The 23,769-nt window shown below is 48.5% G+C and overlaps 1 long non-coding RNA gene and 1 pseudogene across 2 annotated transcripts in view; one reads left to right on the top strand and one right to left on the bottom strand.

Moving 5' to 3' along the window:
* LOC311531256 (E3 ubiquitin-protein ligase TRIM15-like) overlaps positions 1-23,769 on the top strand; it is a 43,168-nt pseudogene that overhangs the window by 10,038 nt on the left and 9,361 nt on the right. Inside the window, exons 2-4 of the transcript XR_014714559.1 lie at positions 20,237-20,332; positions 21,187-21,417; positions 21,727-21,749. The product of XR_014714559.1 is annotated as an E3 ubiquitin-protein ligase TRIM15-like (transcript). The remainder of the gene's footprint in view (positions 1-20,236; positions 20,333-21,186; positions 21,418-21,726; positions 21,750-23,769) is intronic.
* On the bottom strand, positions 198-19,762 carry LOC311531290. Its single transcript, XR_014714184.1, has 4 exons — positions 19,677-19,762; positions 11,041-11,160; positions 1,761-1,817; positions 198-247 (listed from the first exon to the last, which is right to left on the bottom strand). It is a non-coding gene; the product is annotated as an uncharacterized lncRNA (long non-coding RNA).

Genomic DNA, 23,769 nt, shown 5'->3' on the forward strand with positions numbered 1-23,769 from the left:
ACTGCAGCTATGGCATACAGGACCCATTCACCTCCAGTCCAGCTCATCAGGGAAGCACCTGACCAGATTTGGAAATGCAGACCCACGATTTCTAATAGCTGAGGGGACAGGAAATCCTTACCCAGCAAGGTCACAGTCTCATAATTCTCCTGCATAATGTCCCAGTAGAGGGCTCTCTGACTGGGGTCCAGCAGAGCCCCCTGCCCTCGGTGAAGTACACAGCCACCTCCTCGAAGGTCACCGGAATCTGAAACAACAGGTGCTCCCCACTCAGTACCTGCTGCCCCAGCCAAAATCCCACTATTCATAAGAAAGAAAGAAAGAAAGAAAGAAAGAAAGAAAGAAAGAAAGAAAGAAAGAAAGAAAGAAGCTGGGGGGGAGGGCACAGAGTAGCAGAATCTCACCCCACCTTGCTCAGAAGGCTTCAGGGAGTAGCAAGAGACCGAGAGCTCCCAGCAAACAGAGGAGGGCAGGGTCTTCTCATTTACCACACACCTACCAGGCTAGAGGTGGGCAAACTACGGCATGCGGGCCACATCTGGCCTGCGGGACCCTCCTGCCCGGCCCCTGAGCTTCCGGCCCCTCCCTTGCTGTTCCCCTCCCCCACAGCCTCAGTCACTGCGCAGCCAGCGCAATGCTCTGGGCGGCGGGGCTGCTGCAGAGCCCGGCCTGACCCGGTGCTCTGAGCTGCATGGTGGTGTGGCTGGCTCCAGCTGGGAGGCGCAGTTGTAGCTCTGCCAGGCACCGGTGCTCCAGGCAGTGCAGTAAGGGGGCAGGGAGCAGGGGGGTTGGGTAGAGGGCAAGGGAGTTCAGGGTGGTGGTCAGGGGGCGGGGGTGTGGATAGGGGTCGGGGCGGTCAAAGGGCAGGGAACAGGAGGGTTGAATGGGGGCAGGGGTCCTGGGGTAGTCAGGAAGGGGGGGGGGGGGTTGGATGGGGCAGCTGGGGGCAGTCAGGGGCAGGGGTTCTGGGGGCGGTCAGGGGACAGGGAGGGGGGGTGGTTGAATGGTGCAGGAGTTCCAGGGGGGCAGTCAGGGAACAGGAGGGTTGAATGGGGGCAGGGGTCCTGGGGTAGTCAGGAAGGAGGGGGGGGGGGTTGGATGGGGCAGCTGGGGGCAGTCAGGGGCAGGGGTTCTGGGGGCAGTCAGGGGACAGGGAGAAGGGGTGGTTGAATGGTGCAGGAGTTCCAGGGGGGCAGTCAGGGAACAGGGGGGGTTGGATGGGGCAGGGGTCCCGGGGGGGTGTCAGGGGGCAAGAAGCAGGGAGGGGGCGGATAGGGGGTGGGGGCCGGGCCATGCCTGCCTGTTTGGTGAGGCACAGCATCCCCTAATTGGCCCTCCATACAATTTCCGAAACCTGATATGGCCCTCAGGCCAAAAAGTTTGCCCACCCCTGTACTAGGCAGACACCTACTAGGCACAGGCTGAGGTGGGAAGCAAAGTTCCAAGCAGGGAACAGAGACCCAAATCCTAGCACCTTCCCTTTCTATTTCACCGCAGTCTCTGGCTAGGGGGTTCAGGCTCCAGCACTCTGGTCTGTTTTCCCAGCCCTGTCCAGGGGGGTTGTTTCCTGTTCCAGAAATGGGGGAATGTTCACCCCACCCTTCCCATGGGCCTATTCATAAATCAGGCCTTAGCCTGAGCAAGTCCCAATGGGTTTTTGGCACCCTGTCCTCTCCCTGCCTCACCCTGTGTATTTCCTCCCCCTCACCCCACCCTGACCACAGCACAAACCTACCAGCAGCTTCCTGAAAATCCCCTACCTGAGCTGGCTCCACCACAGCCATTTCCCTGCCCCATCCTCTGGAAGACTGGACAATCTGGAGGGAAACAATTGTTAATATTCAGCCTGTCAGAGAGAGAAAGGAAATTGGGGATGTTTCAGAAGGGGCTTTCGTCCATTTCACTCCCTGATTAGACCCAGCCAAGGTCAGTCTTCATCACACATATAGGGCTGTATGAATTTAATGTGCTCCCTTTCGGACTGCGAAATGCATCCACCACCTTCCAGACACTGGTAGATAACCTTCTGGCTGGATTTGGGGAATTTGCAGTCGCCTGCCTTGATGATGTAGCTATATTCTCAGATTCATGGGCAGAACACCTGGTACATCTCCAAGCTGTCTTCCAGCGCATAAGGGAGGCAGGATTAACCGTTAAGGCCAAAAAATGTCAAATAGGCCTAAACAGGGTAACGTACCTTGGACACCAGGTGGGTCAAAGAACTATCAACCCCCTACAGGCTAAAGTAAATGCTATCCAAAGTTCGCCTGTCCCTAAGTCAAAGAAGCAGGTCCAATGCTTCTTGGGCTTGGCCAGATATTACCGATGATTTGTACCACACTACAGCCAAATTGCCACCCCACTGACATACCTAACCAGGAAAAAACAGCCAAATGCAGTTCAGTGGACTGAGAAGTGTCAGAAAGCCTTTAACCAGCTTAAGGCAGCCCTTACGTCTGACCCTGTACTAAGGGCAACCAACCATTCGTCATAACCACAGATGCGTCCAAGTGTGGTGTAGGAGCAGTTTTAATGCAGGAAGGACCAGATCAACAATTCCATCCTGTCGTGTTTCTCAGCAAAACACTTTCTGAGCGGGAAAGCCACTGGTCAGCCTCAGACAAAGAATGTTACGCCATCGGGTACGCTCTGGAGAAGCTACGCCCAGACATTTGGGGATGGCGGTTCCACCCGCAGACTGACCATGCTGCACTGAAGTGGCTTCACACAGTCAAAGAGAGGAACAAAAAACTTATCCAGTGGAGTTTAGATCTCCAAGACTTTGATTTGAAAATACAACACATTTCAGGCACCTCTAACAAAGAGGCTGATGCACTCTCCTGGGAAGGTTTCCCAGAATCAGCCAGGTAAAAATGTCCCTGTATTCTAAGTCAGTGTAGTCCTTGAAATGTGAAAAATACAGTTTAGGTCTTTATGTGATTAGTAGTAAAATTAGAGGTGCATGTATCTTATTAATTCTGTTTCCTAAACCTCCAGGAAAAAATCCCAGACTGTGTGGACCCGACCTAAACCAGGCTGGCCAGCACCATCTGTGATTTGGTGGTGGTGGTGGTAGGGGGTGATAAATGAAAGGGGTGGGGGGAAGCTCCCTTTTATGGACACCCAGCCAGCCAGATAACATTTTTCTTAGTAGTTGTTCTCTACTTGCTTTTCCTGTAAAGGGTTAACAAAGTCTCCCTGCACAGGGAAAAGGAAGGGAGTGGGCACCTGACCAAAAGAGCCAATGGGAAGGCCAGAACTTTTTAAAATTGGAAAAAACTTCCCCTTTGTCTGTCTGTTGTTCTTCTCCGGAGAAGCAGAAACAGGGCTGGAACTATGCTGTAAAAGCTTTGGGCCAGGTATGAAAAAATTATCAGCTCATACCTAGAAACTACTCATCTGAAACCCCAGATATGTAAGTAGATCAGGAAATGTCTAGGAAGATGCAATTAGGTTTATCTCTTTTATTTCTTTATGGCTTGTGGACTCCTCTGTGCTAACCCCAGGTGCTTTTGTTTTGCTTGTAACCTTTAAGCTGGACTTCAAGAGAGCTATCTTGGTGCTTAATCCTTGTAATTGATTGGTTTTTTTTTTTAAATCTAGCAAAAAGCCTAAGTTCCAAATGTATTTTCTTTCTTTCTTTTTGTTTTTAATAAAATTTACCTTTTTTTAAGAACAGGATTGGATTTTTGTGTCCTAAAAGGTTTGTGCATGTGTTGTTTAATTAGCTGGTGGCAACAGCTAATTTCCTTTGTTTTCTTTCTCTGCTCTTCCCCAGGGGGCGGGGGTGAAAGGGGTTGAGGGTACCCTACAGGAAGGAATTCCCAAGTGCCCCTTCCTGGGTTCTCAAAGGGGTTTTTTGCACTTGGGTGGTGGCAGCATCGACCCATCCAAGGTCAGAGAAAAGCAGTGAACTTGAGAGCGTAATACAAGCCTGGAGCGGCCACTATTAATTTTTATAATCCTTGTCGGCCTCCACCTTCTGCACTTGAACTGCTAGAGTGGGAATTTTAAACCCTCCCAGGAAAAGAGTCTCTGAAGCAAATGCTAGAAAAGAGTAGGATCAAAAGAGCCACTTTGGGGAATTCCCCTGACACTGTCCTTGAGGGCAGCGCATCCCTCCCGCAGTGACTCAGCAGAGACAGGAACTGGCTTCTGCTCTCTGGTCCTCACGTTGTTCCCAGGACAGTCAATCTTCCCAGGGTGGGGCAGCAAATGGATCTAGGTAGGGTTGGGACCTGGGAATCTCTTTTTCCACTTATTGTTCCTGCTGCCCCTTTCAGTCTCCTTCCCTTTTCTCCCAGTGCTTTATCTGTAATGAAAGAGGTGCTGGGGCTCAAGCAATTTTTTTACTTTCATAACTGACATGGCAAGCCCAGAGGTGCTGGGGCTCAGCTCTGGCAAGCCCTGGCACACATTAAGCACTGCTTTCTCCCCTCTTGTACAAACTCACCAGCGGGTCCCTTAAAGGGGGCTTTTGTGCAGTCACTTTCCTGCTAGTCCCCAGCACTTTCCCCCAGGTCTGTCCCATCATCTGGAGTCTCAGCTCAGGAGTTGGAGTCAGCAGAGCCCAGGGCTGCCTCAGGGGTCTCATTCTAGCCACCAGAGAAAGTCCCCAGCTGGGCTGGGCACGGAGGAAGCTATAATGAAGGTCTTTCCCCAGCACAGACCGCACTGGGGGAGCAGCAGCTGCTCAGGTTCCCAGATCACAGTGCAGGGAGCTGCATCTGCCCCAGGGAAACCAACTCCAGAGCTCTAATACCATGAGCAGAGAGAGACAAGGTGGGTGAGGTAAGAGCTTTTATTGGACCAACTTCTGCTGGTGAAAGACATACGTGTATGAGCTACACAGAGATCTTCTTCAGGCCAGAGAGAGGCAGACACCAGCCTCTTCTCCCTAAGTAATACTGAGATCCTGCTGGTGGCAGCAGCTAATGACTGTGCCCCACTGGGCTCCCTGGGCAGCCGCAGGGACAGCCAGGCAGATACTGATCCCATTTGCCCATCTGGACCCACCCCCTGCTATTCTGGGGGTGACTCTGAGCCCTGAATCCTGCACAGAAATCCAAGAGGGACCCTGGTCCATCCTGTCACCCCAAACAGTCCCAGTCAGAAGCCAGAGCCCAGAAATCATGATTTTGGCCTAAGAAAATAATGCAATAGTGTGTCTGTTGGGGGGTGAGTTCTGTGGGGATATTCACCTTGTAGCTTTGGAGCCCTTAGGGGTTAGTCCTTTGCCGCCCCCTCACCCCCAACACTTTGACCGTTTCCAGTAAAAACAAAATCTCCCGTGGCTGCTGGGTGGGGAAGACCCCTCCCCCTCTTACTGCCCTGGCCTGTACCATGGACTGGGAGAGCTGCCATTGTGTCTCTCACCATCCCTCTACTTAATCACTAGCCTCTCTCCCCCTCCCCCAGCCAGTCTCTTCTGTCACTCTCTCTCCAGCCCCCTAGTGTCACCCCCCACTTTCTCCCCCTCTTCCCTTCTCACTGTCCCCCATTCCCATTTTCTTTCTCTCCCAGCCCTGTTCCCACCCACCCCATGATTCTCCCCCTGCATCTTGATTCCCAGGAATTGCCTCATCCTCCCTCCAGCGCACCCACAGCCCCCCAGTCCCAACCCATGCCCCACATCCCTGTTCCCTCCCTCCTGCCCCCTCACACATCCCATTTCATGCCTCAATCCCCTCTGGCCCACACTCCCCCTGCCCCTTTTCAGCCCCCTTCCAGCTCCCACTCCCCAGGTGTCGTTGACCCAGCTGTCCCCACAGCGCAGTCTGGAAAAGGCTGCCAAGTCTCACAAGATAAAAAATCTGCGCTGCTCTTTCCCAGCAAGCCCAAAGCAAGCCAATCCCATTTCGGAGGCACCGCCCAGTCCCACTCACCAAGCCCCAAACAAGCCACACACTTCAATGGCAAAACAAGCAACAGGCTTCTTAAAGAAAAGCAACCGGCTACTGAGAGAAATGAATGGGCAAGTACAAAGAAGCTATTATAGGCTTCCTAATAGAAGCCTCCCCACCCCACCCAAAGCCCCCAAACAAGCAGTTACATAACAAAGAAGCCAAAGGGAGCCCTTTGGCTCCCAGCAAATGAGATCAGCATCGACCTGACTGTCCCTGGGGGCTGCAGTGATCGCTGGGGTCACCCAGTCCAGCAGCAGGAAGTGAATCGCTCTCGCTGCAGTGACTCTGGGGCACTGTGGGGGGGCCATGCTCCTTGCAAGATCCCCGAGCCCCCGCGGCTGCTGCTGGGGACCCCGGGGCCCTGGCTGCAGCTGGGAGAGGGGAATTTCCAGCAGTAAGATTCCCGCTGCTCCCAGGAGCCTCTCCTGGTGCAGAGACCCCAGCCTGGCCAGGACCCCCCATCCCGGGCTCCAGCCCCTGATCCCGGGGAGGGCACCGCTTGGAGGGAAGGTAAGAGAGACCTGCCCATCCCCCCAGGGAGAGGTGCCCCCCCGGTGCCATCCTGGCTGCAGGGGGAGGGTTTGGCCCCAGGCTGCTCCCAGCGGAGCTGGCTGCGATTCCCTGCCCTGGGCCCAGGGAAGCTGCCGCCAACTCCCTTTGGCTCCGATGCTGATCTCATTTGCCCATCTGGTCTCACACTGGAACCGGAGAACTAGTTCAAACCGGGATTTCGTACTGGAACTGGACCTGAACCTGAAGCATAATTTTGTTTTGCTGATTGAACCTGCACTGAACTGAAAGAAAAAGTGTGTGTGTGTGTCCAGTTAAAATTAAGATTTCGCATTTTTTAAGCTCATCATTTAAAAAAAATTACGGTCATCTTATTTTCATTTTGAGAGATGAAAACAAAATACACAATGGGCTGGTGATTTTCCCACAATGGGAGCAATCAACTGTTTCAGAGTAACAGCCGTGTTAGTCTGTATTCGCAAAAAGAAAAGGAGTACTTGTGGCACCTTAGAGACTAACCAATTTATTTGAGCATGAGCTTTCGTGAGCTACAGCTCACTTCATCGGATGCATACCGTGGAAACTGCAGCAGACTTTATATACACACAGAGAATATGAAACAACACCTCCTCCCACCCCACTGTCCTGCTGGTAATAGCTTATCTAAAGTGATCATCAAGTTGGGCCATTTCCAGCACAAATCCAGGTTTTCTCACCCCCCCACCCCCATACACACACAAACTCACTCTCCTGCTGGTAATAGCTCATCCAAAGTGACCACTCTCCCTACAATGTGCATAGTAATCAAGGTGGGCCATGTCTAGCACAAATCCAGGCTGTCTCACCCCCCCCCCCATTTTTTTTCCCCAGGGGCCCACACACACACACAAACTCACTCTCCTGCTGGCAATAGCTCATCCAAACTGAACCTGAACAGTAACAGATCTGTGGGCGGGCAGGGGGAAAGACAAGAAGGGGTGGCAAGCATGGAGTTGGGCAAAATTTCGTTTCACCAAAATGTGGGTGCAGATAGGCTTGAGTCAGAAGTCAGAAATAATTATGTCTTAGCATCAATGTCAGACATATTTGAAAGATGAATTGGAACTTCTTATGAAGCTTGTGAAATCTCCAAAAGGGAAGCAACATCTGGACCAAGGAAAGCCCCAAAAGGCTGGGGCTAATTCTTTATTCGTTTGCAGATGAGCCACTTATCACTTCCCCCCTGCTTGTTTGACCATTTCTAGGGGAAAAGATTCCCCCCTGCCCCTCTCCTACCCCATGGGCTGGGGGAGCTGCTATTTTATCTCTCACCATCCCCCTCCCTTCTCCTACCCTCTGGCTCTGCCTTCTCCAGCCAGTCTCAGCTTGCTCTCATATTCTCCCTCGAGCCTCCCCACAGCCCCTCTCCACACATCCCACCCTTTCCTTCTCTTTATCCCGCCACTGAGAGTTTCCCTCTATTCCAGCTCTGTTCCCCTGAGCCCCAGAATTCTCCCCCGCCCCCTGATTTCTGAGTATTCCCTCAGCATCTCTTCAGCAGCCCCACATCTCCATGGCCCCATCCTGCCTGTGCTTCCCTGTTCACCACCCTCCTGCCCCCTCACACATCGCTGTTAACCCCTCAGTGCCCTCTGGCTCTCAGAGCCCCATGCCCCTCTTCACCCCCCTTCCGGCCAGCCCCACTCCCCTTCCCCTAGGATCCACCCCCTTCCCCTGCCGAAGCCCCCCTCTCCATGTCTGCCAGCCCCCCCAACCCAGAGCACAGGGAGGGCAGGCGGCATGTGCTCCCCCACCCCGCAGCACAGGGTGGGCAGGTGGTGCGTGCCCCCCCAGGTCCCCAGCACAGGGTGGGTGGCATGCAACCACCACCACCACCACCCCCGGCCACCCCACACACAGGACAGGCCACCTCAGCACCTCCGTTCCCCTCCCTCCCCCAAGCAGCAGGCGGCATGGCCTCAGTGCCTGACGCCCCCCAGCACTGGGCAGCCACAGCTACGCCAAGTCCTGGCCGCCCTAGCCCCCTCCCCAGCATGCTGCTTCCCTGAAGAGGAGTAGCCTGCCTGGGCTGGGGCCAAGAAGGAAGGGCAAGCAGGGCTTTGAGGAGGAGCATGGGCAGGGCCACACAAGGCTATTTGGGTAGGCACAGCCTTCCCCAGCCTATGCAATGCAACACCCATGCGGGTGTTGTCAAGGTTCCTTCCCCACTCTGAACTCTAGGGTACAGTTGTGGGGACCTGCATGAAAGGCCCCCTAAGCTTATTCTTACCAGCTTAGGTTAAAAACTTCCCCAAGGTACAAACTTTGCCTTGTCCTTGAACACTATGCTGCCACCACCAAGCATGTTAAACAAAGAACAGAGAAAGAGCCCACTTGCAGATGTCTTCCCCCCCAGATATCCTCCCAGGCCCTAGACCCCCTTTCCTGGGGAAGGCTTGATAAAAGTCCTCACCAATTTGTACAGGTGAACACAGACCCAAACCCTTGGATCTTAAGAACAATGAAAAAGCAATCGGGTTCTTAAAAGAAGAATTTTTTAATTAAAGAAAAGGTAAAAGAATCACCTCTGTAAAATCAGAATGGTAAATACCTTACAGGTAATCAGATTCAAAACATAGAGAATCCCGCTGGGCAAAACCTTAAGTTACAAAAAGACACAAAAACAGGAATATACATTCCATTCAGCACAGCCTATTTTACCGGCCATTGAACAAAAGGAAATCTAATCCATTTCTAGCTAGATTACTTACTAACTTTTTACAGGAGTTCTGAGCTGCATTCCTGATCTGTTCCCCCCAAAAGCATCACACAGACAGACAGACAGACCCTTTGTCCCCCCCCCAGCTTTGAAAGTATCTTGTCTCCTCATTGGTCATGTGCTAGCAAGGTTATCTTAGCTTCTTAACCCTTTACAGGTGAAAGGGATTTGTCTCTGGCCAGGAGGGATTTTATAGTTCTGTATACAGAAGGATGGGTACCCTTGCCTTTATTTTTATGACAGGTGTGATCTGACCTCATTGGTTTTGTTGAGATCGTTACCATTTAAAACACTATTTCAGTTTATCAATTCATTCTGGCTATAAAATAGCAGCAGCGTGTTCTCATCGCTTTTCCTTACGCTTCTTTAAGGAAATCGGTTTTTGTACCAAACTGATAAACACACTCTTCTCTTGCAGCATGTGCAGAGGTAGATAGAAGCTGGAAAGTGGCAGCAATTTCTACTCCTGTCATGTGGGGAGATTCGAGTCCTCTCTTAAAGAAACGGCCACAGTCCCACTGAGTTGGAAGTGTCTGTACCAGCAGTCTCCAGCTTTCAGGGTCCCAAGTTATCTGACTCCAGCAAAGATTTTGAAGTGCCCCTTCTTCCTGCTCTTCTTGTGGGCTATAATAAATTGAGTGATGAAAACACTAACCACCCAGCCAACAAACCTTTGTTAACAGAGTTAAGGTTTCCCAGTGACAGCTCAGGCCCTGCCACAATCTCAAGTTCATCAAAACGCTTTCTACTGAAAACCAGGAAATAGAGAGTTAAGGTCCATGCCAGTGCAACCTTCACCCTGCCCGCTGGAGTTGGGAATAGTCACTGAGAATTATCTGCATGCACCCCAGCTGCATTCAATGTGTTAGGTGTAGCTGTACTGAATGGTGAAGAAATCAGTTGGAGTAACTTAAGTGAGCTGTGTCAGGGATCCTTCCCCACTCTGAACTCTAGGGTACAGATGTGGGGACCCACACGAAAGACCCCCTAAGCTTATTTCTACCAGCTTAGGTTAAAACCTGGTACGCTGCCACCTCCCAGCGATTTAACAAAGAATCAGGGAAGAGACCACTTGGAGACGTCTTCCCCCAAAATATCCCCCCAAGCCCTACACACACCCTTTCCTGGGGAGGCTTGAGAATAACATCCTAACCAATTGGTTACAAAATGATCAAAGACCCAAACCCCTGGGTCTTGGAACAATGGAAACATCAGTCAGGTTCTTAAAAGAAGGATTTTATTAAAAAAAAAAAAAAGAAAGGTAAAAATCATCTCTGTAAAATCAGGATGGAAAGTACTTTACAGGGTATTCAGATTCAAAACACAGAGGATCCCCCTCTGGGCAAAACCTTAAAGTTACGGAAAACAGGAATAAACCTCCCTCTTAACGCAGGGAAAATTCACATAAAACAAAAGATAAACTAATCCGCCTTGCATGGCTTATCTATACTGGTTGCAATATTGGAGACTTGGATTAGGATGGGTTGGAGAAGATGGATTTCTGTCTGGCCTCTCTCAGTCCCAAGAGAGAACAACACATAAACTAAAAGCGCAAACAAAAGCCTTCCCCCAAGATTTGAAAGTATCTTGTCCCCTTATTGGTCCTTTGGGTCAGGTGCCAGCCAGGTTAGCTGAGCTTCTTAACCCTTTACAGGTAACAGGATGTTGCCTCTGGCCAGGAGGGATTTTATAGTATTGGAAACAGGAAGGTGGTTACCCTTCCCTTTATATTTATGACAAGCTGTGATTGTGATATGCGGAGAGCTGGGGATTAGTTTGAGGAGCGTCTCAGAGCTGTGACTGTGATGTGAGATCTGGGTTTGAAGCCCCCATGTCTGTTATCAAAGGACAGAGCTGCACATGTACCTTGAGGGATCCAGTATGCATCATTCCAGCACTGAGTTAGGGAGGTTCAGTCAGCAGCAGGACCCAGGGGATCTTCTTGCCATGGGGCTTGTCAGCAGGGTGGTGGGAGAGGAGAGCTGTCTGTGTGTTGAATGAGAAGTGAAAGTACAGTGTTGAATGCAATCTTGTGAGAAAGGGTTGTAAAAGGGCAGGAAGGATTATAAAATTCAACACACATGGGAACAGACTCAGTGTTTGAGCATAGAACAGACGTAGGTAGCTCCTGGCCAGTAAAGCTCACCAAAATCAAGTTGTACTTTAGCAAGAAGAAAGTGTTTGAGTCTGTGTTACAGTTGTCATGTGCCCTATTCCCTGAGTGCTCTGCACCATCTGCAAAGGCAGAGTGCCAGCGTGCAGGATGGGGGTTCTGGGTCATCCTGCAAAGAGGGCAGAGCTGAGGCTGTGTTGCCATTTACATTAACTCTTTATTTCCTGGTTTTCAGAAATTTTAGTTTTGATGAACTTGAACTTTTGATGTCAATGAGCAACCCGAACTCTCCTTTAACAAAGTTGTGGGGTTCTTTGTTTGCCTGGGGGTTTTGCTTGTTTGTTTGTTTTTTGCTATTTAATTTCCTAGTATTTTAAATGGAAAGAGACTTGTTGTAAGAGTTAATGATCACTTAGACATTTGTAGTTCTCATCTACATTTTACAGCTGATACAATACTGTGACAAGAAAATAACAGAAAGACCTACGGAGAATTTGGGGTTGACAGCCCACCCGTGCCAAGCCCCCCCCAACTTCCTCTGCCACTTACCCCCATATCACCACTGACATTTCTTCAGACGAAACAATAAATAATTATAATTATAAAGAAACTTTGGTGGAGGTGAATGTTACCCACAGGTTTACATTTCAGTCTGAGATTTGTGTCCAGGGTGGATAGAATCTATGAATTTCATGAAATACTGTGTTTTTATTTCATTTTGTTGTCATTCTGTTTTGTGTTTTGGAACAAGCTGTATCTCAGGAATATCTTGATCCAATGACCCTAAATTTTAATCACTAACCCTACTCTGCTCTCCCATCTGGGTGAAATTAGTGAGTGAAATTTTAATCATGTGTAATGTATATAAAGAAACAAATACTAGCTAAAAGGCAGATAAGGTTACTCATGTGCAGTTTCCCACCACAGCCCCAATCTTTAAAAGCAAGGTGTGATAGAGCTTTCAATGGCCAGATGAACTAGTGGCTAGTTTGTTGCTCAAAGGGGATTTAGGGGGATCTGGGTCACACACCCCCTCCATCAGGTCCCAGCCCAGGGCCCTGTGTGGTTCAACCCCTAAACAGGGGAGATGAGTCTCTCTCTCCCTGTCGGGGGGGCAGGGGGGGCCTTTGTCATAAATATAAAGGGAAGGGTAAACCCCTTTGAAATCCCTCCTGGCCAGGGGAAAGTTCCTCTCACCTGTAAAGGGTTAAGAAGCTAAAGGTAACCTCGCTGGCACCTGACCAAAATGACCAATGAGGAGACAAGATACTTTCAAAAGCTGGGAGGAGGGAGAGAAACAAAGGGTTTTTGGGTCTGTCTGTAGTCGTCTTGGCCGGGGACAGAACAGGAATGGAGTCTTAGAACTTTTAGTAAGTAATCTAGCTAGGTATGTGTTAGATTATGATTTCTTTAAATGGCTGAGAAAAGAATTGTGCTGAATAGAATAACTATTTCTGTCTGTGTATCTTTTTTGTAACTTAAGGTTTTGCCTAGAGGGGTTCTCTATGTTTTTTTAATCTAATTACCCTGTAAGATATATACCATCCTGATTTTACAGGGGGGATTTCTTTATTTCTATTTACTTCTATTTTTTATTAAAAGTCTTCTTGTAAAACACTGAATGCTTTTTCATTGTTCTCAGATCCAAGGGTTTGGGTTTGTGGTCACCTATGCAAATTGGTGAGGCTTTTTATCCAACATTTCCCAGGAAAGGGGGGGTGCAAGTGTTGGGAGGATTGTTCATTGTTCTTAAGATCCAAGGGTCTGGGTCTGTGGTCACCTATGCAAATTGGTGAGGCTTTTTACCAAACCTTGTCCAGGAAGTGGGGTGCAAGGTTTTGTGAAGTATTTTGGGGGGAAGGACGCGTCCAAACAGCTCTTCCCCAGTAACCAGTATTAGTTTGGTGGTGGTAGCGGCCATTCCAAGGATAACGGGGGTAATATTTTGTACCTTGGGGAAGTTTTGACCTAAGCTGGTAAAGATAAGCTTAGGAGGTTTTTCATGCAGGTCCCCACATCTGTACCCTAGAGTTCAGAGTGGGGGAGGAACCGTGACATGGTGGCACAGTGGTGGGATTAACCTGAAATCATTTTGAGATCCAGTTGAGATTTTTTGAACTAGAAATACAGATTTTAAAAAGGAATTTTTAGGAAGTCCAGAAGGCAGCTTTGAAACTGAAAGCAGCTTGGTTTCTCTCTGCTTTGTGGCCAAGCAGAGACAAAAGGGGATTATCTTGTGAATTGCAGGTTTTCTTGCTTGGAGGCAGGGTACTTAACTCCTGCAGGGAAATTCACAGTCTTCCAACCCAGAGGTTTTTTTTTTTTTCTTTTCTTCCTAAAAGTAAATAGGGGGTGTGTGCTCTACCCATTTGCCTGGAGACAAAAGTGGCAGGGTTTTTTTAGGATTTTGATTTTTTTTTTGTTTTACAAGGAGCACAGGTTTGAAAAGAAATTTTTTTTTTCTTTGGGCTGGGTAAGCAGTTTTCCAAGTAGTTGGAGGTTTTTTGCTTTAATTTGGGCCCAGAGCAGAGACAAGGGAATTGTCTTTTTCTGTAGGCTGACAATCACTATCAGAGAATAAGTATTCTATTCCAGCACAGAAAAATTTTACAGCCAAGTTTTGTTTGTTTATTTCTGAACCTCGGGTGTAAAGTTAGTTAAAAACAGAGAGGTTAGAATGGGCAAATCCTCAGCTCGACTACAGCTGGAATTAGCCAAATTTCAGGCTGAGGAAAAACAAAGGGAACATGAAAGACAGACAGAACTCATGCGGCTGAAGGAGGAGGAGAAGGAAAAAGAGAGGAAGCATGTGGAGGAGATGGAGAGGATAAAGGCCCAGCAGAATATACCAACAAACCCTAGCAATCCTTCTCCAGGTACCACTTCCCATCCCAGAAAGTTCCCCACCTACAAGGCAGGTGATGATACTGAGGCCTTCTTAGAAAACTTCGAAAGGGCCTGCCTTGGGTACAACATCTCTACTGACCAATACATGGTAGAGCTGAGGCCGCAGCTCAGTGGACCCTTAGCTGAGGTGGCAGCTGAAATGCCTAAAGAACACATGAACAAGTATGAACTGTTTAAATCCAAGGCGAGAGTCAGAATGGGGATAACACCCGAGCAGTCTCGTCGGAGGTTCAGAGCCCTAAGGTGGAAACCAGACATGTCATTTACCCGACATGCCTACCACATTGTAAAACATTGGGATGCCTGGATATCAGGAGCAAGTGTTGAATCTCCAGTAAATTTGCCCTTCCTAATGCAAATGGAACAATTCTTAGAGGGTGTTCCTGAGGAAATAGAAAGATACATCCTAGATGGGAAACCCAAAACTGTAATTGAGGCAGGAGAGATTGGAGCCAGATGGGTGGAGGTGGCAGAGAAGAAGAAAACTGGTCGCAGTTGGAGCGGAGACCAGAAGGGACCACCCCAGACCACACCCTATTACCGGGGGCCGCCCAAAGCCCCACCTACCTCCCAAAGAACCCTCCAGACCCCTTATCGTCCCACCACCCCGTTCTCCAGCAACCCTTCTCGCCCCAGTGACCCGTCAGCTGGACGATGTTTTAAGTGTAACGAGCTGGGGCATGTAAAGGCCAACTGCCCCAAGAACCCCAACAGATTACAGTTCATTGCACCGGAATCACACCAGAGGTCCACAGGCCCAGATACCTCCCAGATACCCTTGGAGCGGAGGGAAACTGTGAGTGTGGGCGGGAAGAAGGTCACCGCGTGGAGGGACACCGGAGCACAAGTGTCAGCTATCCATGCTTCCTTAGTGGACCCCAATTTAATCAACCCAGAGATCCAAGTGACGATTCAACCCTTCAAGTCCAACTCTTTCAATTTGCCTACAGCCAAGTTGCCTGTCCAGTACAAGGGCTGGTCAGGAATGTGGACTTTTGCAGTCTATGATGATTATCCCATCCCCATGCTGTTGGGGGAAGACTTGGCCAATCATGTGAAGCAGGCCAAGAGGGTGGGAATGGTCACCCGCAACCAGGCTAAACAAGCCGTGAGGCCTAGCTCTGTTCCGGAAACTTCTATCAGGACCCAGTCAGAGGTGATGGACCTGGACCCCAGGCCAATGTCTGCAACAGCAGTAGTGGATCCAGTCCCAGAGACCCAGACGGAACCAGTCCCAGAACCGGAACCAGCCGAACAACCAACACCAGACCCCGTGTCAGCACTGAATCCAGTACTTGCAACCTCAACACCAGAGGGCCCCACCGAACCTGAACTGGCAGCAGCCGATAACCCGACCCAAGAGGCTCAGCCGGAGCCTGAATCCCAACATAGTGCACCAGCGGAGAGCGGTTCACAGTCAACAGAAACAGCTCCATCCCCTATATCGCTTCCAGAGGGACCAAGCCTAGGTCCACAATCCCATGAGGAACTGATGTCTCCAGCATCAAGGGAACAGTTCCAGACCGAACAGGAAGCAGATGAAAGCCTCCAGAGAGCTTGGACGGCGGCACGGAGCAACCCACTGCCTCTCAGCTCTTCTAATCGATCCAGGTTTGTTGTAGAAAGAGGACTTTTATACAAGGAAACTCTTTCTGGGGGACACCAGGAAGACTGGCATCCTCAGAGACAGTTGGTAGTTCCAACTAAATACCGGGCCAAGCTCTTGAGCTTAGCCCATGATCACCCTAGTGGCCATGCTGGGGTGAACAGGACCAAAGACCGTTTGGGGGGGTCATTCCACTGGGAGGGAATGGGCAAGGATGTTTCTACCTATGTCCAGTCTTGTGAGGTGTGCCAAAGAGTGGGAAAACCCCAAGACCAGGTCAAAGCTCCTCTCCAGCCACTCCCCATCATTGAAGTTCCATTTCAGCGAGTAGCTGTGGATATTCTGGGTCCTTTTCCGAAAAAGACACCCAGAGGAAAGCAGTACATACTGACTTTCATGGATTTTGCCACCCGATGGCCGGAAGCAGTAGCTCTAAGCAACACCAGGGCTAAAAGTGTGTGCCAGGCACTAGCAGACATTTTTGCCAGGGTAGGTTGGCCCTCCGACATCCTCACAGATGCAGGGACTAATTTCCTGGCAGGAACTATGAAAAACCTTTGGGAAGCTCATGGGGTAAATCACTTGGTTGCCACTCCTTACCATCATCAAACAAATGGCATGGTGGAGAAGTTTAATGGAACTTTGGGGGCCATGATACGTAAATTCGTAAATGAGCACTCCAATGATTGGGACCTAGTATTGCAGCAGTTGCTCTTTGCCTACAGAGCTGTACCACATCCCAGTTTAGGGTTTTCCCCATTTGAACTTGTATATGGCCGTGAGGTTAAGGGGCCATTGCAGTTGGTGAAGCAGCAATGGGAGGGATTTACACCTTCTCCAGGAACTAACATTCTGGACTTTGTAACCAACCTACAAAACACCCTCCGAACCTCTTTAGCCCTTGCTAGAGAAAACTTACAGGATGCTCAAAAAGAGCAAAAAGCCTGGTATGATAAACATGCCAGAGAGCGTTCCTTCAAAGTAGGAGACCAGGTCATGGTCTTAAAGGCGCTCCAGGCCCATAAAATGGAAGCATCGTGGGAAGGGCCATTCGTGGTCCAGGAGCGCCTGGGAGCTGTTAATTATCTCATAGCATTCCCCACCTCCAACCGAAAGCCTAAGGTGTATCATATTAATTCTCTAAAGCCCTTTTATTCCAGAGAATTAAAGGTTTGTCAGTTTACAGCCCAGGGAGGAGACGACGCTGAGTGGCCTGAAGGTGTCTATTACGAAGGGAAATGTGCTGGTGGTGTGGAAGAGGTGAACCTCTCCATGACCCTTGGGCGTATGCAGCGACAGCAGATCCAGGAGCTGTGCACTAGCTACGCGCCAACGTTCTCAGCCACCCCAGGACTGACTGAACGGGCATACCACTCCATTGACACAGGTAATGCTCACCCAATTAGGGTCCAACCTTACCGGGTGTCTCCTCAAGCTAAAACTGCTATAGAACGGGAGATCCAGGATATGTTACAGATGGGTGTAATCCGCCCCTCTGAAAGTGCATGGGCATCTCCAGTGGTTCTAGTTCCCAAACCAGATGGGGAAATACGTTTTTGCGTGGACTACCGTAAGCTAAATGCTGTAACTCGCCCAGACAACTATCCCATGCCACGCACAGATGAACTATTAGAGAAACTGGGAAGGGCCCAGTTCATCTCTACCTTGGACTTAACCAAGGGGTACTGGCAGGTACCGCTAGATGCATCTGCCAAGGAAAGGTCAGCCTTCATCACACATCTCGGGCTGTATGAATTTAATGTACTCCCTTTCGGGCTGCGAAATGCACCCGCCACTTTCCAAAGACTTGTAGATGGTCTCCTAGCGGGATTAGGAGAATATGCAGTCGCCTACCTTGACGATGTGGCCATATTTTCGGATTCCTGGGCAGACCACCTGGAACATCTACAAAAAGTCCTTGAGCGCATAAGGGAGGCAGGACTAACTGTTAAGGCTAAGAAGTGTCAAATAGGCCTAAACAGAGTGACTTACCTTGGACACCAGGTGGGTCAAGGAACTATCAGCCCCCTACAGGCCAAAGTGGATGCTATCCAAAAGTGGCCTGTCCCAAAGTCAAAGAAACAGGTTCAATCCTTCTTAGGCTTGGCCGGTTATTACAGACGATTTGTACCGCACTACAGCCAAATCGCTGCCCCACTGACAGACCTAACCAAAAAGAAACAGCCAAATGCTGTTCAGTGGACCGGAAAGTGTCAGAAGGCCTTTAACAAGCTTAAAGCGACACTCATGTCTGACCCTGTACTAAGGGCCCCAGACTTTGACAAACCGTTCCTAGTAACCACAGATGCATCCGAGCGTGGTGTGGGAGCAGTTTTAATGCAGAAAGGACCTGATCAAGAATTCCACCCTGTAGTGTTTCTCAGCAAAAAACTGTCTGAGAGGGAAAGCAACTGGTCAGTCACTGAAAAAGAATGTTATGCCATTGTCTACGCTCTGGAAAAGCTACGCCCATATGTTTGGGGACGGCGTTTCCACCTGCAAACCAACCATGCTGCACTAAAGTGGCTTCACACCGTCAAAGAAACTAACAAAAAACTTCTTCGGTGGAGTTTAGCTCTCCAAGATTTTGATTTCGACATCCAACACATCTCAGGAGCTTCTAACAAAGTGGCTGATGCACTCTCCCGTGAAGGTTTCCCAGAATCAACTGGTTAAAATCGTCCTTGAGATGTGGAAAATATTGTTAGTCTTTATGTACTTGGTAGTATATTTAGAGATGCATGTGCCTTATTAACTCTGTTTTCCTAGAGCTCCAGGAAGAAATCCCAGCCAGTGTTTCACCCTAGCTGAGATTTGGGGGGCGTGTCATAAATATAAAGGGAAGGGTAAACCCCTTTGAAATCCCTCCTGGCCAGGGGAAAGTTCCTCTCACCTGTAAAGGGTTAAGAAGCTAAAGGTAACCTCGCTGGCACCTGACCAAAATGACCAATGAGGAGACAAGATACTTTCAAAAGCTGGGAGGAGGGAGAGAAACAAAGGGTTTTTGGGTCTGTCTGTAGTCGTCTTGGCCGGGGACAGAACAGGAATGGAGTCTTAGAACTTTTAGTAAGTAATCTAGCTAGGTATGTGTTAGATTATGATTTCTTTAAATGGCTGAGAAAAGAATTGTGCTGAATAGAATAACTATTTCTGTCTGTGTATCTTTTTTGTAACTTAAGGTTTTGCCTAGAGGGGTTCTCTATGTTTTTTTAATCTAATTACCCTGTAAGATATATACCATCCTGATTTTACAGGGGGGATTTCTTTATTTCTATTTACTTCTATTTTTTATTAAAAGTCTTCTTGTAAAACACTGAATGCTTTTTCATTGTTCTCAGATCCAAGGGTTTGGGTTTGTGGTCACCTATGCAAATTGGTGAGGCTTTTTATCCAACATTTCCCAGGAAAGGGGGGGTGCAAGTGTTGGGAGGATTGTTCATTGTTCTTAAGATCCAAGGGTCTGGGTCTGTGGTCACCTATGCAAATTGGTGAGGCTTTTTACCAAACCTTGTCCAGGAAGTGGGGTGCAAGGTTTTGTGAAGTATTTTGGGGGGAAGGACGCGTCCAAACAGCTCTTCCCCAGTAACCAGTATTAGTTTGGTGGTGGTAGCGGCCATTCCAAGGATAACGGGGGTAATATTTTGTACCTTGGGGAAGTTTTGACCTAAGCTGGTAAAGATAAGCTTAGGAGGTTTTTCATGCAGGTCCCCACATCTGTACCCTAGAGTTCAGAGTGGGGGAGGAACCGTGACAGCCTTCAAAACCAGTTTCCTCAGGCTGCTTCCTTCTAAAGTCTCTTTAGTTTGGGGCACAGCCCCACTAGTCCAGTTGCCCCACAGTTGGGGCTTATCTGCAGGCTCCCCTTGGCTTACTTGCCTCCAGTGGCTGCGTTGGCTGGCAAGTCGCTACTCCGTCCCTTCAGGCAGGCAAACAGGGAGCTCCTGCCCCCTCACCAGTCATCCCCTTGCTGAGCTGGCTCCCTTCTTTTCTCCTCCCTCCAGGCCTGGCATTGGCTGCAGGTATAACGGGGCAGGGCTAGCTGAACCCAAAGGTTTTCTTTGATCCCTGCTGTGACAGTCGGCACTTTCTCTTCTCCTTCATAGAAGGAAATATAGATTTAAAGAGAATACCTACCCCATTCCTGGCTACACACTTCTAAAATCATTCACTGGCAATAGGACACTGCCCCATCCCAGGTAAGTACCTTTGACAGAAGAGTTCTACACACGACACTGAGTGCGTTCATCTCACTCACAATGTAAAGCAATGTAAAGCTGTCTCTGTTAATGAGGTTTCATTTCCTTGGTGTTCCTGATGTCATAAACCTGGTAGGGTTAACAGTCACCTACAGAGCCTTCGGTTTGATATGGAAACCCCCCACCCCACCCCAAGCACTCTCAAAATGAAACCTCCCAAAATCATTTCTGTTTCTTCAGGAAAAGATTCAGGCCCATTTGGAGATTCTGAAGGAAGAGAGAGAAAAGCTTCTGAGATTTAAAGTGACTGGAGAGGTTTAAAGCCTGGAGTATCTGGTAGGTGCCCATTGTTATTAACTTGCAGGGACTTGCAGTGGGCCATCTGTTAGGAAGCTGGTCTCGGGACCCCCCACCCATGGCTTCTCCCAGCAGCCTGGGCTCCCTGGGCCTCTTTTACCCTGGCCGGGCTCCAGCTTCCAGCCTGGCCGGGAGGCTGGACCTCGGGGAGAAGAGGAGCGGTAGATGGCTGGGTCTGTGGTGAAAAGTGGATGGGCCAGGCCCCTTGGCTTCCCTTTGCGGGTGCACCTGGTAGGACATCTGTTTGTAGGCAGCTTCCTCCATGGACTTGGGGAATGTGGGCTTTGTGTTTCTTCATGGGCATGGATGTCTGTGTTAGAGTCCTATGTCTTCGCACACATACACACACCGGCCCTGAGAAATCCTCTCTCAGGAGCAGGACCACATCATATTCTGTAGAATCTAAGCTTCCATTCCAATTAATGAGTTAATTTCTAGCCCTTGTGTCTTTCACAAAACTCCTCCCAAGGTGAGCAGACTATGTCTCGTGCAGTGCTATCTGCCTGAGTCTGCAGACATTTCTTGCATTGTTAATTATTTCTCTCCCCTCGCATCTCTGTTAATGTAGTGCTCAGTCCTGCTGGCTGCTGCTCTGGGTCTGGCTTAACACAGTGTGCTGACTATGTCAGACATAGAAACATACCATGAAAAAATGTTAGGGACAAATGGGAAAGTGGTAGAAAATCCTCTCCCTAGTAACGACAGGGTATAATCATGTGTTAGACATCACAGAATTTTCAAAGAAATTCTCCCTCCTGCAGAATCAGCACTCCATGAACGGACCCTAGACTCTCTCTCTAACCCTTACCTTTCCTTTCTTTTAAAAAAAATAGATACAGACACAAAACAAGAGGCAGAAGGTTGTATCTGAATTTCAGCAACTGCGGCAGTTTCTAGAAGAAGAAGAGCACCTCCTGCTGGCCCAGCTGGAAAATCTGGAAAAGGCGATTGTGAAGATACAGAATGACAATGTCATTAAAATGTCTGAGGAGATTTCCCGTCTCAGCAACTTGATCAGTGATCTGGAGGGGAAGTGTCAGAAGCCAGCAAGTGAATTCCTGCGGGTGAGACTGAGTTATAAACATCCCTGATCCAAACACAGGGACAGGACAGCTCCTGAATCATGGGCACTGGAGACCAGCAGTCAGAGGTCACAGTGTAATTCAGTGTGTGCATTCCTGAAATGTGAATTATTGTTTCTCTTTGAAGAATTACAGACTCATTTATATTAGAGATGACATTAACTCAGCAAATCCATGGCCCTAGGGCCAAGGCACGGCCTCTTTTACCCATATCTGCAAAATCCCTTCTCTGGGATCCCCAGTGGGCGGCATTTGGGACTAAAATTGTTTTTCTGTCTCTTTCCTCTCTAGGATGTCAGAAGCACCTTGAGCAGGTATGTGGCTCTATTTCACTTCCCCTCATTCTTCACGATGCTGTGAAAGGGCTTGGAGAGTGTATTGACTCTACATTTCATAAAAATATAAGAATGGCCATACTAGGTCAGACCAGTATCCTGTCTTCCAACAGCAGCCAATGCCAGGTGCCCCAGAGGGAATGAACAGAACAGGTTATCGTCAAGTGATCCATCCCCTGTCACCATTCCCAGCATCTGCCAAACACAGGCTAGGAACACCAAGCTGGTTTATAGCCACTGATGGACGTATGCTCCATGAACTTATCTAGTTCTTTTTTTAACCCTGTTTGTGTCTTGGCCTTCACAACATCCTCTGGCAAAGAGTTCCACAGGTTGACTGTGCGTTGTGTGAAGAAATACTTCCTTTTGTTTGTTTTAAAACTGCTGTCTATTAATTTCATTTGGTGACCCCCTAGTTCTTGCATTATGAGAAGGGGTAAATAACACTTTCTTATTTACTCTCTCCACACCAGTCATGATTTTAAAGACCTCTATCATAGCCCCCCTCTTAGCCGTCTGTTTTCTAAGATGAAATGTCCCAGTCTTATTAATCTCTCCTCATATGGAAGCTGTTCCATAACCAGTATCATTTTTGTAGTGCTTTTCTGAACCTTTTTTGAGATGGGGTGACCAGGTCTGCATGCAATTTTCAAGATTTTGCATGGATTTATATAGACGCAATGTGATATTTTCTGTTGTATTATCTATCTCTTTCTTAATGATTCCCAACATAGTTAGCTTTTTTGACTATCACTGCACATCGAGGGGATATTTTCAGAGAACTATCCACAATGACTTCAGGATCTCTTTTTTGAGTGATAGCAGCTAATTTAGACCCCCTCATTTTATAACTATAGATGGGATTATGTTTTCCAATATGTATTACTCTGCATTTATCAGTATTGAATTTCATCTGCCAAATTTTTTACCCAGTCACCCAGTTTTGTGAGATCCCTTTGTAACTCTTCACAGTCTGCTTTGTACTTAACTATCTTGAGTAGTTTTGCATTATCTGCAAATTTTGCCACCTCACTGTTTACCCCAGATCATTTATGTATATGTTGAATAGGACTGATCCCAGTACAGACCCCTGGGGAACACCACTATTTATCTCTCTCCATTCTAAAAACTGATAATTTGTTCCTACCCTTTGTTTCCTATCTTTTAATCAGTTACTAATCCATGAGAGGACCTTCCGTCTTATCCCATGACAGCTTACTTTGCTTAAGAGCCTGTGGTGAGGGATCTTATCAAAGGCTTTCTGAAAATCTAAGTACACTATATCCACTGGATCCCCCTTATCCACATGTTTGTTGACCCCCTCAAAGAATTTTAGTAGATTGGTGGTGCATGATTTCCCTTTACAAAAACCATGTTGACTCTTCCCCAACAAATCATGTTCATCTATGTATCTGATAATGCTGTTCTTTACTATAGTTCCCCAGGGCACTGCAGCAAAATATATGGGGCAAGGTCACGTTCAGAATGTAATTCCCATTTATGCATTTAATCCTCACCCTTTAACACAGGACTCTTGAATTATCTATTCAGTGGGAAAGATTGGCCTACAGTATTTCCTAGAGATGTTACATCCCTGGGGAATTGGCTGCCTCAGAACCCCGAGGATCAATATGGGCCTTTCAGCTCAAGGCACTGGTTACAATCATGCCCTGGACAGCGGAATCAAGAGTCTTTACCACCTCAGGACTGTTTGGAGACCTGTGTGGAAGGAACTGGTGGGGGCGGGGGCCCCTGAGGTTTCAATCTAGTTCCTGAAAGAACAATCTGATAACACTGTGTGCATGAAATATGGGAACATACTAGTATTAGTGCATGGAGGCGAAGGAGTGAATTGGTCATGAAAACATGATTCCCCTTTGATGTACAGATCTGCTCTGTCCAGGCCAGAGATGAAGAATATTAATGGGGCCTTTAGGGAAAGGTTGCACTGCCATGGCCAGTGCTGTGCCTGCTCTGAGACTGGGAGAAGTGGAGGAAT

Source organism: Lepidochelys olivacea (genome assembly GCF_965140295.1).
Source record: "Lepidochelys olivacea isolate rLepOli2 genome assembly, chromosome: 14".
NCBI classification, from domain to species: domain Eukaryota; kingdom Metazoa; phylum Chordata; order Testudines; family Cheloniidae; genus Lepidochelys; species Lepidochelys olivacea.